The sequence below is a fragment of the Cyrtonyx montezumae genome, unplaced genomic scaffold, assembly GCF_038088225.1.
Source record: "Cyrtonyx montezumae isolate F1298 unplaced genomic scaffold, pur_monq_1.0 scaffold_18, whole genome shotgun sequence".
NCBI classification, from domain to species: domain Eukaryota; kingdom Metazoa; phylum Chordata; class Aves; order Galliformes; family Odontophoridae; genus Cyrtonyx; species Cyrtonyx montezumae.
The window spans coordinates 8,357,869-8,372,454 of record NW_027071914.1 but is presented as its reverse complement, the minus strand read 5'-3'; the positions used below and the strand labels follow the sequence as shown (position 1 = coordinate 8,372,454).

The following is a 14,586-nucleotide window of genomic DNA, read 5'->3' as shown; positions in this document are numbered from 1 at the left end:
TGCACAGGCTATGCAAACTCCAACTACCATTAGGCTACTGTACAAAGCCGTGCTCCACGAGCGCTCACCTCACACAGCTCTGCTCTCCTCTTCAGCCTCTTTTATTCCAAAGAACTTACCCCACCATCATAAAGAATGGGTTTTGTAGATAATAACTGTTAATAAATACCATTTCAAGTTCAATGGAAAAGAGTTCCTCCGTTAGGGGACCATCATTGGTCTGGCTCAGCTCCTCAGCACTGCTTGTCCCAGAGCCAGGAGACCACCGTGCTTTGGGAGCTCTGTGCTGCTTGTGCAGGAGACAGGGAACAATGGCACTTGGGACAGCACAGCTAGGGGGAGGAGGAGGACATCTGGGCCTTCTGCTGCTACCTTTGTAACATACCTCCCTGTTCCTTGGCAGGAGGACTACCTTGTGGCTGCTCTGTGCTCACAGCCACACTTGGACGTTCTCCATAAAGCAAAGCTCACCTGGGCTCCAAGATGACTGATAAAATAATGTACATGCAGCTGGTTGAAGAAGCTTGGCAAAGCAATCAGCTGCACACACCTGCAGCACAGCTCTGCACTGGACAGCCCCTTGAGGCCCCTTACTTGAATGATAACCAACAGTCAGTCTCCACCTGAGCATCCAGACAGGGAAGGGGTGTGTGTTAAAGGCAGGAATTGGGAACCAAGCTGGCAATCACATAGGAGACCACTCCTAACCTGCAGGTTTAGGCACACAGGAGGGAAACCCAAACCATGATCACTACATCAGCAGCACCAGATACCAACAGGAACAAGAAGCAGCAGCACTGCAAAGAGCAGTGCTTGTGCTCCACAATGGTATTTTGTGAATGCTCCTCTGCCAAAGGATCTGAGAGGAAATGAGATTTGTGCAGCTCTTTCTGCAATAATGTGCTGCCTAAGAGGGATGTGCATTACCCAATCTGAGGTACATCTCAGGCATGTGTTGCAAATTAAAGCCAACTGGTCTGCACACCACTGCTACCTGCATTTGTCGAAAACTTTTTGTACTGGGTTGTATTTTTGAAGGGGAGAGAGGGGACAAGCGAGGTGCAATGGTGTTTCTTTTGGGAAAATGTTGGTGTTGATTTGCTAGGTGCATCTCTGGACATGCAGATCCTCTCCCTTCATCATAACAAGAGCACCAGCATCAGTTATTTCATTAGCACTGATTAACTGAGCTGAAGGTGAAAGATAATTAACACTGCCTTCTGAAAGATAGAAATTAGGTAAGCAATCCACTTTTCTTCAGATTTCAAATGGTAGTACTGCTCAGAGCACCTCCTGCCAGTAAGTTTCCACCTCCCTTTCTGCGCAGACTTTTGCTGTTATAGGAACTTTAGAACAGATTCACCACTGAGTATTTCTTTATCCAAATGAGGTCGGATGGAGAAAGTCAATTATGTATTAATGCTCAGTAGCTGTCACATTAACAGTACCATATGTACTGCCATTTCTCTATCACTCCCTAAGAACTTGGATCTAATATTGCAAGAAGGTAACAGCTTCCAGGAAATGTTATATCAGGGTTCATAGATGACAAGCCTTTTTTACTAATGAAGTATTCATGCACTATCCTGCTTTGCATTTCATTAAAATGGATGTCTGTCTAGACAGGCTTCTTGGATAACCAGATTTTTATTTTTTAGTAAAAGAGCTCCTTTGTATGCCCTCTTCATTTGCATTTGCTGCAAATATCCATTTTCTTTCAAGGGGGTGAGTTGGTGCTAGGGTAAAAAGTACAGTATCCCGATCACATCCCCTTGCAGACAGCTAAGCAGGCAATGGGACCAGGTTATCTGTTCAGTGTGAAGATGCACAGAAGCAGAACTCAGCCACAAAGTTGTCACTGCCTCTACAACCACTGAATTTTCAAGCACTCTGCCAGCAGGGAACACTTAGCGCTCAGCATACAAAACCCTATAAGTAAAGATGTTAAAATGGAATACTGGATGGGAGGTTATTAACAGCATTTCGTACAACTGTTAAGAGGTTTTTCTTGCCAATGAGGTCTCATGCAAAATTCTCCCTCTGCTCTCCTGATTCAGGCCTGTGTAAGTCTCCTTCCAATGCAGAACTCATGGATGTTTGACCGTGATGCAGCAGAAAGGTCACCGCAAAACACAGCATAAGAGCTCTCAGCATACAGGCACTTCATTTTTCAGAAATAGAAGAGAAGGTGCCATTCAGACTGGAGAAACCACATTTACAAGAGGACTCCATCATTCCATGAACAGTGGTGTGTTTTGTGGGTGCTGTTTTAGGTGCGCTGAGAAAAAAAAAGCCTCCGTCCTATACAACAGGACACTGCAGAGTAACAATACACCAAACATACAGCCATTCAGCCTCACTTTCCTACCACGACACTTTGCTATTTCCACTTACTCCTGGAAGACAAGGTAACTGCTGTCTATCTGCATCTCACTTTAAAAGGATTTTCCTTTAGCTGAGATCAGCAGGGACACTATCGATCAATACCGCTGACTACTCCAGCATCTGACAAATACACAAGAGCCGGCTGAGCTCCCTTCCAAGTAACACATGGCAAGAAACTTTACCTTTGCTTGGGACTGACCTCTTCAGGTGCAATCCACCCACTCACTAACATATCCACCCCAAGATGCAGCATGTCCTTTTGCTTATCAGGCAAAGGAAGCATGGGCTGACCAGGAGAAGTACTGCTGTACACAGGGAGGCTCAAACAGCAACTAGTGACTGCTGTAACTCGAGCCACTCCATCCCTGCATGACTAGTGTTAGTGTGCTTAACCTTGAGCAATCCCCTGCCAGCCACACTGCCCTCTCTGAGCAGCAAAATGATATTTGAGACTTGGTTTAGTCTGAGCTAGAAGTGGATATGGATGGAAATTTGGCTCAAGACAGTACTTATTATAGCCTGAGCTAACACAGCAGTGGAGACAACTCCATGGACTAACATAAAACCAAATGTAGGCTTTTATGGAGTGTGCTGAAGTCCCACATCTGTTTGCAATGAGAGATGGACACGCAGAAAATTTCTGCTCTCTAAGACTAAACAACGCTACCCCCCATCTGCATGTAGCAGGGGATGGAAAGAAAGCACAGAATAACCTAGACAAGTTTGCCCTGGAATATTCTTTTCTTACTGCTCCCAAGCTTGCTCATATCCCTGAGTCAACATTCAAAGCCAAGTTAATGAGTGCAGGAGTCATTCATTTGCATGCTCAGCCTCCAAGGATAACCATGAAAAATGTTAAAGGCTCCAGAGAGGCCAAGCACACTGACACAACCCCACATTAGTATCTACATCCGAAAATGAGAGTAAGACTACAGCAAAGGACTATCTAAAAAGGGCAAGGGGATGATTAAACAAGGTTATGGGAAAGATTTGAGGCAAGACTGCAGAAAGTTTATTTTATGTAATATCCTCTTCACCTCCAAGATGCTGTTCCTTTAGAATTATTTATAATGAAATATACATATATAGATTAAGAATAAAGGCAGAAGACTGAATGTTAAAGGTGTATCACCCACACACTGAGACCCTGAAATGTCTTGAGATTAATTCCCCAAGGTACTTATTGAAAAAGGATGTAGAAGATTAAAAGTATTAGAACATCTCCCCCTCTGAAGATCGCTCATTTGAAGAAATGGCAGCACCTTTCACTGGCTTACACTGACATTTTCTACAACAAACACATTTTAAACTCTTCGTATTTCTTTTTCTCATTTTACTAGCAGACAGCAAGGCACATTAAGCAGATACCTAGTTTCCTGGCTGTAAGCATCCAGGAATGGAGTAAATGTCCACTGTGGAGTATCTAATAAATCACGCATCATGTCTTCACCACTGTCACACACCAAAGGAACATTATTCACTTAAGGCAAACATACACTCCTGTCTGCACAATCTGCACTGCTACACCAACGAGGACAGTCTGCAGCTCCTTCTGAGAAGGATCTGAGACATCTTTTCATCATGAGGCCGATTTATTTTGAGTATTTTATGGTTGTAACCTACAGTCTGTCTTGTTTGCTTTTTTTTTCCTTGAAGGAGTTATCTGTACTTCCCTGATCATATATTAATGGTAAAAAAGAAACAAACAAACAAGCTGCAGTTTTGAAAATAGCACTGTACAGTCATCCTCACCACAGCAGAAAAGGCAAACTAAAACCAAAGACAGGAAACAGACGGGTATCTGCTACCAGGGGAAGAGACTTGAGAACAGTCCAAGCAATTACGCTGATGAAACTTCTCAAAATACCTTTCAGAGAACAAGAGCATCAGTTAAAAATACTTAAAGAAAACAACTGTAGGATGTAGCTGTAAGTGGGTTTCTATTTGAAGGGTTGATCGTTTCTAACCTTCACTTAGATTTATAAATATTTCAGTCACACTGCTTCATATCCTGATGATTTGCTTCAACATTCTGTACAAGGAAAATATGGAAATCCAGCACCCCTCAGACAGGATGCTGTGCATCTACTTCAAAAGCATTAATTGTGGCAGCCATGACAGAGAGCATCACCTAAAGTTGTAACTCAGGACTTGAGGGGTTTTTGAGAAAATACACTCTGTTTCAAGGTTAGGAGTCATGTGAAGTGCCCAATCCAACACAAGCATCAGGGACACATCCTTCGCTGGCACCAACACACCTCACCAGAAGCAGCAATGAATGATTCCTACTGAAAACACGAGTGATGAGAAAGCTGCTGCTGGAGCATCATGGTGCCAAGCACTCGCCATAAGGAGATAAGGAAATGAACAACATCCCTAGAAGGGATCTGGGTACTGCCCCAGCTTGTTAGCTTGAAGCAATTGGAAAAAGCCATTCTATGCCTTGGTCTGGAAATAAGAAGATGGGAAACAAAATGAAAATAAAAGAAGGGAGTGCATCAATAAAATAAAAGCCCTTGCAGTAATGATGTGCTAACCCAATTGAAACAATTATCTTTAATTGCCTCATTCATTAGCTATTGTCATTTCCTCTCATTCTTAACTCAAAGGTCTCTGTGCTCAGTTTTCCACTGCATACTATGCAAGGGTTGCAATACAGAGAAAAACCCAGCCAACAGGACAAATGTTAGCCTAGCTTGTTATTTCTTTACTTCAGATGGAAAGAAACAGAGACTCTTCAGAGCACCAGGTGCTAGGCACTCTAAATGCAGCCTTCTCAAGCAGAATTCACCAATTACAAAAGAATATATTGGCATTTTTCTTGAAGGGCTCAATTTACAACAGGCATTTCTCAAATGATATACAAACAGGTGGCTCTGATCTGGCCACAAGCTGCTGAGTGACAGCCTGGCAATGGGCAATGACCAAAACATTTCTCCCTCCCCCCTTCAATCACACTGCTGGTGTACACCATCCTCACACACAGTGGATATACCCCTGAGCTCTTGGAAACCTGGCATCACACCCAGCTGGGAGGGAATGGAAATGAATAATCCATTTAACAGTGCTGTTAAGAATCACTTTGGGACGTGGTAGACTAGGGTTCCTCTGCAGTGCACTGCACTTTAAATATGTGCTGGCTTACATCCTTGCTTTTCTAAAATACCCACAAGCTGCTGGTTGTAATGGCAAGGGCCCTTCACAAATGATCCCTTCCACAACCACCTCTGAGGCTGCAGAACTGTCCTAGCAGCCACCTGACTCCCAACTCCTGCACTATCCATTGAGTTGCTAGAGGCGCTCAGAGCTATATTAAAAACAGAACTGCTAATGGATAGTGAAGTCAACCTGCAGTTGTGGTGAAGGATATTTTAAACCTAGAAATATTCTCTGACCCTGCTGTGTCCCTTCAAACAGATGTACTGGGGGAACAAGGAAGCTACACACAGAGGAAAGCAAGCAACCTGTTTAGATCTGCTCTACTGTTTAAAGCTTTCAGGGTCCTCAGCCACGATTGGTTTTGGGAAGTCAACTCTTTCACTTCACCCTTGCTCTCTTGAATCAAGAATGCACGTTTCTCCTGCCTTTTGTACAAAAAAAGTGTGAACATACGCTCACACTCTGCTAACGTAAGTAGTTTTCAGTATATGCCCTGCTAAGATACACACTCTCCCCTCCAAAGTATGAAAAGCTCTCAAGATGAGGGCATGGCAAACAAGCAGCCCCATCTTGCTGTACAGAACTGACACTCTGCTTCCTTACATCCCTCTTCTGACTCAAGTACAATGTAAGGAATTATATCAAATGAAAAAAAAAATACCAGCAGCTGGCTTTACTATTTAGGAAAGCAATCTTTTATACCACTTCGCATAAAATCAAGGCTTTCTCTTCTGTGTCTAATAGCCACCTTCACATAAGGCTCTGCTTGCATGGGTCCTTTTGGAGCAAAACCTGGAGCTAACACAGGAGAAAATGGAACTGAAGAGTAGAAACAATTGGCTGGGAGATTCCAGGTCAATGCAGGATTGTGCTCTTCAAGTTAACTCCCTGCCCTCCTCTGCTACAAGGCTTTCAAAAGGGAAATGGGCAAAGCACTCAAGAGCTTAAGAATCCAGAGCTCCACTTAAACATAAAAAATCAAATCAAAGGTTTCTCCAAAGCTTTCAATACCAGCTCTGTAGAAGTTACTTGGAAGTTGTTTCTGCGGCGCTGTAGTCTATAAATGAATGCAGCACACTCGCCCATTCTCACTGTGAAGGTAAACAAATGCATTGCTTTGAACATCCAGGAACTGAAATAAAGTGCAGTATTTTCAGTTTGGAGGAGTTGATCTCACTCACATTTGTAAACTGAAAATCTCCTCCTTGAAGTTTTAGCTTAAAGAAAAAAAATAAGTAGCTGTAGCTGCCTGTCATGCAATGAGATCATGTGATGAAGCTTGTGGACTTCTAAACCAAACAACTACAAAATGGTTGGAAACAATGTGAAGCAAGGCCTTTAGAAACGATTGAAGCATCTCCCAGCTTGCATCTATACTTAATTCCTTTTCGAAGGACAACAAAAGGTGAAATCATTGGTAGAAATACTTATTTGTCTTTTTAAATTTCACATGCATCCAGGACAAAAATTAAACACTTCTCTTCCTTTTACCAGACAACTTGCTAGACATAAGTATCTGGCCAGCCATAAACAATGACAAAGCAAAGGGGACCTTCCTGACACAAGCCCAACATCTATAATGCCTCTGCTCATGCACCAGGGCTGCAGCACAGGCACAGTACATCCTCTCTTTCCCAACACCACTCATGCAGGTGCCTTCCTGGTAAAAGGTGCCTCCCCAGTGGAAGGAGCCATCCCACCAGATGGATGGGCTCAGCCTACGGCAAAGGGAACGCTGGTTAGTGCGGAACCTACAATTAGACAGCTACAGCCACTATAAATACCACTAGCATTTCTAACAGACATCCCAAAAACCTGACCAAGTGTTCTGGATCCACAGAAAAACACAATTCACCATTACTTCAAAATTTGAGTGCAGACCATGCATCAAAAAATATTTTCTTAATGACACTTAAAAGGTCTCTTCAGACAAATAAGCTGTGAGAAAGCAAATAAGCTGCTCAACTGGCCTGCAAAAACTAAGCAATGGATACAGCAGTTCAAAGAAGCAGCTTAAACTTAAAAAGCTGAGGGTACTACTGTGAAATGTACCATATAGATTTTTGCAGCTATAGTTTGATCAATGCAGTAGTTAAGATGTCAAACGTAGCTACTGCACACAAAGAAGGGCAAAAATCAGAGCTCCACTTTGGGAAGGACTCACTTTAAATGAGACATACTACATAGTTGCTGTTACAGATCTACCATACAATTTTGCTGTGGATATTCTGGAATTACTGTACAAATTTAAAGATGAGCATCTGAGCACCTGCTGACTACCTCCCACTGCCTCCTTTCCCCATGCCCTGTCTGGCAGCTCGCTTTTTGCGACACTCGGTTGGGAGCCTGGAACACAGCACATGAGATGGACAAGCAGGGTCCTTTGCAGGAAGCTGTCTTACAGCAGCATCACACCCCTGCATCCCTGTGCAACACCTGGACCTCAGCAAAGGTCAGCTGTGTGGCAGGAGTCCTAATGCTCACAGAGGACTAAAGAATATGACGGGTATCCCCAGCGAGCAGGGAAAACAGCAGAGCAGGTACATTTTCTAGAAGGTGATGTACAAGCTCTACAGCAGAACAAAACTCACATCTGATCTCGAGACGATGTTTCAATACCTCTCAGGAAAAAAGGTCTGTTTTCTCTCAGTATGGCATAAAGAAGCCCTCTTCTGATTTAGGATTTGGCTTTAATACAAAGAAGACCGTGTCTGTGATATGTAATTCCTTGCATTAAATTACTAGTAAGCAGCACAGGCAGTTCAGTGCTGACACAGCCCCAGAAGCTAATAAGATCAAGTGCTACCTTATCTCCACGGGTACAGAGAGCTGACTGGTTCCTCTTCAATAAAAGCATTTCCGAAGAACCTTCAAATTCTTACGGCCCACTCCAAGACCAGTGAGGAAGGTGCAATACCCACCTCAGCGGTCAACAGAAGCTCTCCCAGTGATTTACTTACGTAGCAGAACAACGTCCTCAGGACTTTCAGTGCCATGAGTGCAATCAGCACTAAAAGCAGTGCTGACACTTTGCCAAACACACACAGACCACAGGCTGCTCTCCCACTTGCCCAATATCATGCAGCGTCTGATCACATTCAGCCATCTCCCTCTCTCCCCTTCACCCTGTACTCTCAAAAGTCTCATCTGACAGCGTGAAAGCATTTACAAACAGAAATGGAGCAGTTTTCAACATAGGAGAGGGCAACTTCCTGCATAAAATAAAACCAGTGAGCACTGCCGTAGCACTGACTATGAATGTCAAGCACACAAAAATCAGTGTGGAGCACATCCATCCTGATGGTGTGCTGAGCCATGGCTCCCTGTGACCATCTCCTGATGTGCTGTTTTGAGATGCAGGACTTTAAGTCAAGACAAGGACGGAAGCCACACAACATGTCCTTTCAGATGATGAAAGCCTCAGACATGCAAATGCACACAGATGAGAGGCGTAGCACAGAAGATGCATGACTTCAGGCACAGGCATCAGGAGCGAATCTTCAGTTCAGCAGGCAAGCAAGTACTGCAGCATGATGCAGAACTACAGCTCAACAGCAGGGGAAAAACAGCTTAGCCACAATCAGATATTTGTGTTTGAGCTAGTGTAAAGGTGAAGAGAACAGGCTAAGCATGCAACACCACTGCTGTTGGCTTGAGGAGGCTTTTTCATGGTTTCCTGTTGAGAATTTCATCTGAAGGGGAAGAAAGTGCTCAGTCCACTGCTATAACATTTCAGTGATTTCACCTGCTTTTCCCCAGCACTTAAGGTAAATACGTCCCCACTTCTCATGATCTCACGTGTTACACAGAGTAAATGTGACAGTTCTGCTTACATGCACAGAGCCAGCACTGCTCTCCAAGCAAGCACACTGCAAGATGCAGCAGCTGCACCTGAAGGCACAGAGAAGCTGACCGCTCCTGAGCACAAAGCCACCAGGCTTAACAGAAGGGACCATTTATCGTTCAAATAGTATTAAACAAGCTAAATTCAATACTCTAGTTACTATGCTACAGTAGATTAAGTGTCCATACTGAAATGTAAAAACTCCACTTAACCCCAGACAGATTCTCATTAAAATTAACTACTTTCAGTATAAGTTCAGCTTGACACTAATGTTTGGTGCAGACCCTAATAAAGTACTACACTTTCTAACATTTTTTTTGATAGCTGAGAAGTATATAAAAGCATTCATTAAACTTAAATGGGTTCATTAATAAAATATTGAGGATGTGCTACTTTAAGACATCAGAAAAACGTATAAATTGGAGAGAATGTTATTTCTATTTTTAAACACATCCCACAGAGGCACCCAAGATAGATGAGAAGTGCTAAGCCCAGCCTACAAGCTTATTTATTTATTTAATACTTAGGTGCTATTTTTAACTGCAGAAGACAGCTGAAGGCATCCATTAGAAAAATTACATCGTTTTGATTTGTCCTCAGCCAGGTGAGAAAATGCCGAATGCAACGTTAAAAGATGTGTTTCCCCCCCACACCCCCCTAGGTTTTTGGAATGAAAGAGCAATTCCCTTCCTGCAGGCTAGCATCCCCAGCTGCTGACTGCCTCCACTCATTGCTCTGAGCCCCTCTTCCCACACCTCTGAAGGTGTAATTCTGGAAGTGGCACACAGCATGCCAGCACACGGGGACAGGCAAAATGCAGAGGAATGGCTGTGCTGTTCTGTTGGTGTGGTTCTTTCTTAAGCCTCAGTTGTACACAGAAAATAAATGTGAGGAAATGCCATAGGCTCACACTGATGTACTGCATAATTCTATTTTTTTTTGTCAAATAAATGTATGTTAGTTGGTGCCTGTAACAGTTTCCTTTAGGAATCAACACTCTTTGGTGAACTATGAGATCAAAGAAAGAATGTCTCATCCCCATCTGACAAAGGAGTCCCATCACAAATACAGATTTTCATGTGCTGAATTACCAGAACTACACTGTCAAAACGCTTTACTCAGAAAAAAATAGCCTTGATGTGATTCCTACACTTCATCTTCCAAAATGCTTGCTTTCCTTGAGGAAATACAATATTTTATGCACAGTGTGGGCAATCTATTTCCTATTTTCCTCTCATGTGAAGAAGCAAAACCTAAGCTCCAAGGAGGCACGCTGGCACACCCAGGCAGTTCCTATTAGGGTTTGTAGTGGACTTAAAGACAAAACAGGTGGGTATGCATACATGTTCTCTCAGGAAGGCCTGCAAGCATTCAGTTTGCATCCTAAATTTGAACAGTCCGAACCATAGTGCCTTTTCTGCAAGGACAAGTAAGCAGCCATACGAAATAAGAAGGGTGCAAAGCTGGATGAGGTAACATGAGTGACATCTGCACTGCTGCACCATCAGAGCAGAGAGCAGGGAACCCCATGGAGACAGAGCTACTGGCACTGGGAAGAGCTCTGCATGACATTTGTGAGCAGACATAAATTGTGGTTGGTGGCACGAGCCAGGAATGCACAGAGTTCAGTATTTAATGCACAAGCAGCAGCCACATTCCTTAAAGCCTTAGCAGCTCCCTTCTTCTTAAATTTTGCACAAATTGAGTTTTTGTAAATAAAGATCTGGAGAGTTCTGGCATTACTTGGAACACGGAGAGTTTGTCTGTTCTACCTACCTGGAGACAAGCTCAGCTGATAACAGCTGCCCTGCAGACAGAAGGCATTCATCATCATCTGTACATGCATGACACCAACAATGCTTGCTGACTAGGAAGCACTGGAGTCCCTACATGGAGTTGCTTTCTCTGTAGTGGAAAGGTCACACGACAGAGAACTATGCAAGCAGCCGATGAGTGAGACAAGTGCCACAAGCAAAAAGATGGATAAAAAGCAAGTAACTCAGTTTTGTGGATACAAAATCACTGCACCAAACTCGAGATTTTGGATAAGTGCTCAAAATGTTCACACTGTTTGGAATCTGACCAAAGGCCAAGTCCGCTTAGGCAACAGATGCTCTAATTCAAGCTTGATTCCTGCCTTATTGCTGAAATATTTGGAATATTCTGTGACTGGGGGCAAGAGTGGGTTAAGATGGCTCAGGCTAAGAGAAGAAAGATTAATGGAGGTACCACCTGGGACAGGGAGGACAAGATTAATGGAGGTTAGGGTTAAAACAATGTAACGGCTGAATGGTGGGTAAGCAAAGACAGTAAACTGCAAAACCACAGCTAGTTAACAACCAGGTGGAACTGGATTACTTCCTCGACCTGCAACAGGGTGAAAAGGACACAGCGAGGAATGGCCTTCATCTTCAGGACCCCTGCCCACGACCGCCAGAGGGCTCTGCACATGCTCAGCCTAAAAGGCAGTACCTATGGAAATGATTTCCTGAAAACTGATTGTAATAGTCCGCCCCACTCTCAGGAATGCACTGAATATGTATGATTTGTGCTTTTAAAGATGTAAGCACTTCTCCTTTCAGTGTGCAAGTTAGGCAGGGCTACCCCCCTTGCACCCAGCGTATGTGCCCAGCCCTGAATAAACATACCTGCTGTACAACCTAACCCTGGGTTATAGAGTTTGTTTCCACAAATCATCTGTATGTGGGGCTCAGAAAGTAGAAGGCAATATCCTCACCAAACCATCTGCTCAAGGGCCAAACCTTCAGGGTGCCCATACCTGTTCCCCCTCAAGCATTAATGACACTGAAAGGGCTCATTTCCAGGGCAAAGCATTCATTCTGAATTCCTCAGATCGTCCAAAGAAGAGAAATGAGAGTTATCTGCGTGCTTTCAGATTTTTACTTGCAAGCAGAAAGCACTGGGACTAAAAGCCCAAAACTCTGACCGGGCTCAGCAAGCAGTTGGTCAAGGAATTAAGTGATTCAAAACATGGTGGTGTCAGAACTACTCACAACTCAATCTCTCTCCTCAGGGGTGAAGTGTATGGACATAAGGTGACTCCATCTCAGAATCCAGACACTCTTTTCCCAGCAGAGCTCAACTGCTGAAACTTTCCCATTTGAATGAAATCCTCCTCCACAATTACAAGCTGTTGTGCCACTCTAATGAGTGGAAGCAGAGACCTAACACGTCAAGCAGCTTCTCTGCATGACTGGATGCCATGAATATAACATTCCTCCTGGAAGTGCTGTTCACATGTACACTTGTGCAACATTTAAACTGAATACATATTCTAATGCTGTCAAAATAGCTCATTATCAGGGTCTTGTCAAATTCCAGTGCTGCATTATACAAATAATACCCTCTCTCCACAAAAGCATGCTCTGTGATTCAGATTATCGTTTTCCAAAACAATTTATGTCTCTGTCAGTCTGGTGTACAGATATAACCACAGTCAGACCCTCTCTGCAGAGTGAGTGTTCATAGACAAAGACTTTTCTTCACAGTAAGCTAAAATCTGACCTGGAGAACAGCTCATATATGCAGTAGGAAACCACCGTGGAAGGTAATCCATATTTTGTTGGACTTAATCCATTTATAACATTTTTTTTAGCAAGTAAGCAAGACAATGTGATGGCTGTTTTATGCCTTGCAAATCCTCAGTCTCTGAGACATGATTCCCATGGGTTTGAATGGCAACTCAAAATTATTGCCATCTTCACTAACCTACTTTGCCAGACCCCTCTCAACCATACAGTTATCATTAGCTCACTAGCTGTCTCAAAATCTAATTTCTTTTGGGATGTTTTCAGCAACACGGATGTTTGGGAAGGAAAAAGAATCAGTAATTTTGTCTATTTAGAAGGAGAACATTTTGTTTTCTGGACATCATAAATATAATATGTTATTAAAAATATAGTATTGATATATAAAATCAAGAACCCTGAGAGGTAATATGTGGTATGACAAATACTTGCAGAAAGAGGCCTTCTGACATCAGTTACGTTTTAGAGAAATAAGTCATCTTAGGAAAGGAAGGGAATTACTTCTCTCTCCAATTGATTAGGACTAATTATTGACATAACTGTAGCAGGTTTGTATAAGAAAAACTGAGATTTACTCAGCATTGTCAGGATCTGAAAATAATTGACAAACTCCTCTTTAAAGCTACTACAGAAATCATTTCCATACGTGTAACTGTCCTTGAAGCTGACAATCAAGCCAGCAAAATACAAACCTCCTTGAAAACAATGTTCTGGAGGACTACAATACACTGCCCATGAATTATGGAAAAGACAGGTCATATTGCGGCCCTGAAACTTTCCACCTCTCAGCTAGGTTACAGACTGAGTGCTGAACAGGAGTGGGAACGTCATCCTGAGGCACAACAACTAGCAATGCTTCATGCTTCCGTATGGAAAAAAAGACAGCAAGACTACTAAATCCACTTTCCAAAGGAAATGCAACAAACAGTGACTTCTTAAGGAAACTGAGATCCTGAACATCGACAATAAAAGGATAAGAAGAACTAGCTGTATGAGCAGTCAACCTTGTGAAGATTCTGAATTATACTTTTTTCCTCTTCCCAGGAGACCTAAGTCAGCATATATACAGTGCTGTTTATAAAGCACTCAGTTCCATGCGTCTGGGGCAACAGCCCATTCTTTGGTATAAACCTCTTTATCCCTCTCCCATTTGTTTTCTCTCTTCCATATTTGTATTGAGCATAAACAGAAGTGATTCATTTCAGAGGGGCAGACTGAATAAGAACAGAAATAGGATTTGGAACAACAGCGAAAGGGAAAGCAACTGAAATGGTGAGTGCTTACTGTCTTGTGTGAGAGCTTACAGCAGACTGACAGCACCAAGTTTCTGGTTTTTCACACTATTAAGAAAAGAAACTTTAAGAAGAAATTCAAGTGTCACAGATTCCCACGGGATCAGGCAAAAAGCTACTGCCTTGGAAAGGTAGACTGGAAAAACTGTATCTTTGTACATTCAAGTGTTTTACAGGATTAGGAAAAGATAAAACTGTTACTCACAGAGATCAGAGCTTAACCTGCCCACGATAAAATGTAACAGATCAAACATTCATACTTAAATAATTGCAGAAACGTAGGTTTCCTTGGTCCCTCTACAATCATTTTGCTCTGACACACCAAATAGAAAGATATTGTGGATGCTGAAATATGAGT

The 14,586-nt window shown here is 42.9% G+C and overlaps 1 protein-coding gene across 1 annotated transcript in view; it reads right to left on the bottom strand.

Moving 5' to 3' along the window:
* The window catches only part of UBTD2 (ubiquitin domain containing 2), a 45,244-nt gene that overhangs the window by 5,424 nt on the left and 25,234 nt on the right, over positions 1-14,586 (bottom strand). The window lies entirely within an intron of this gene.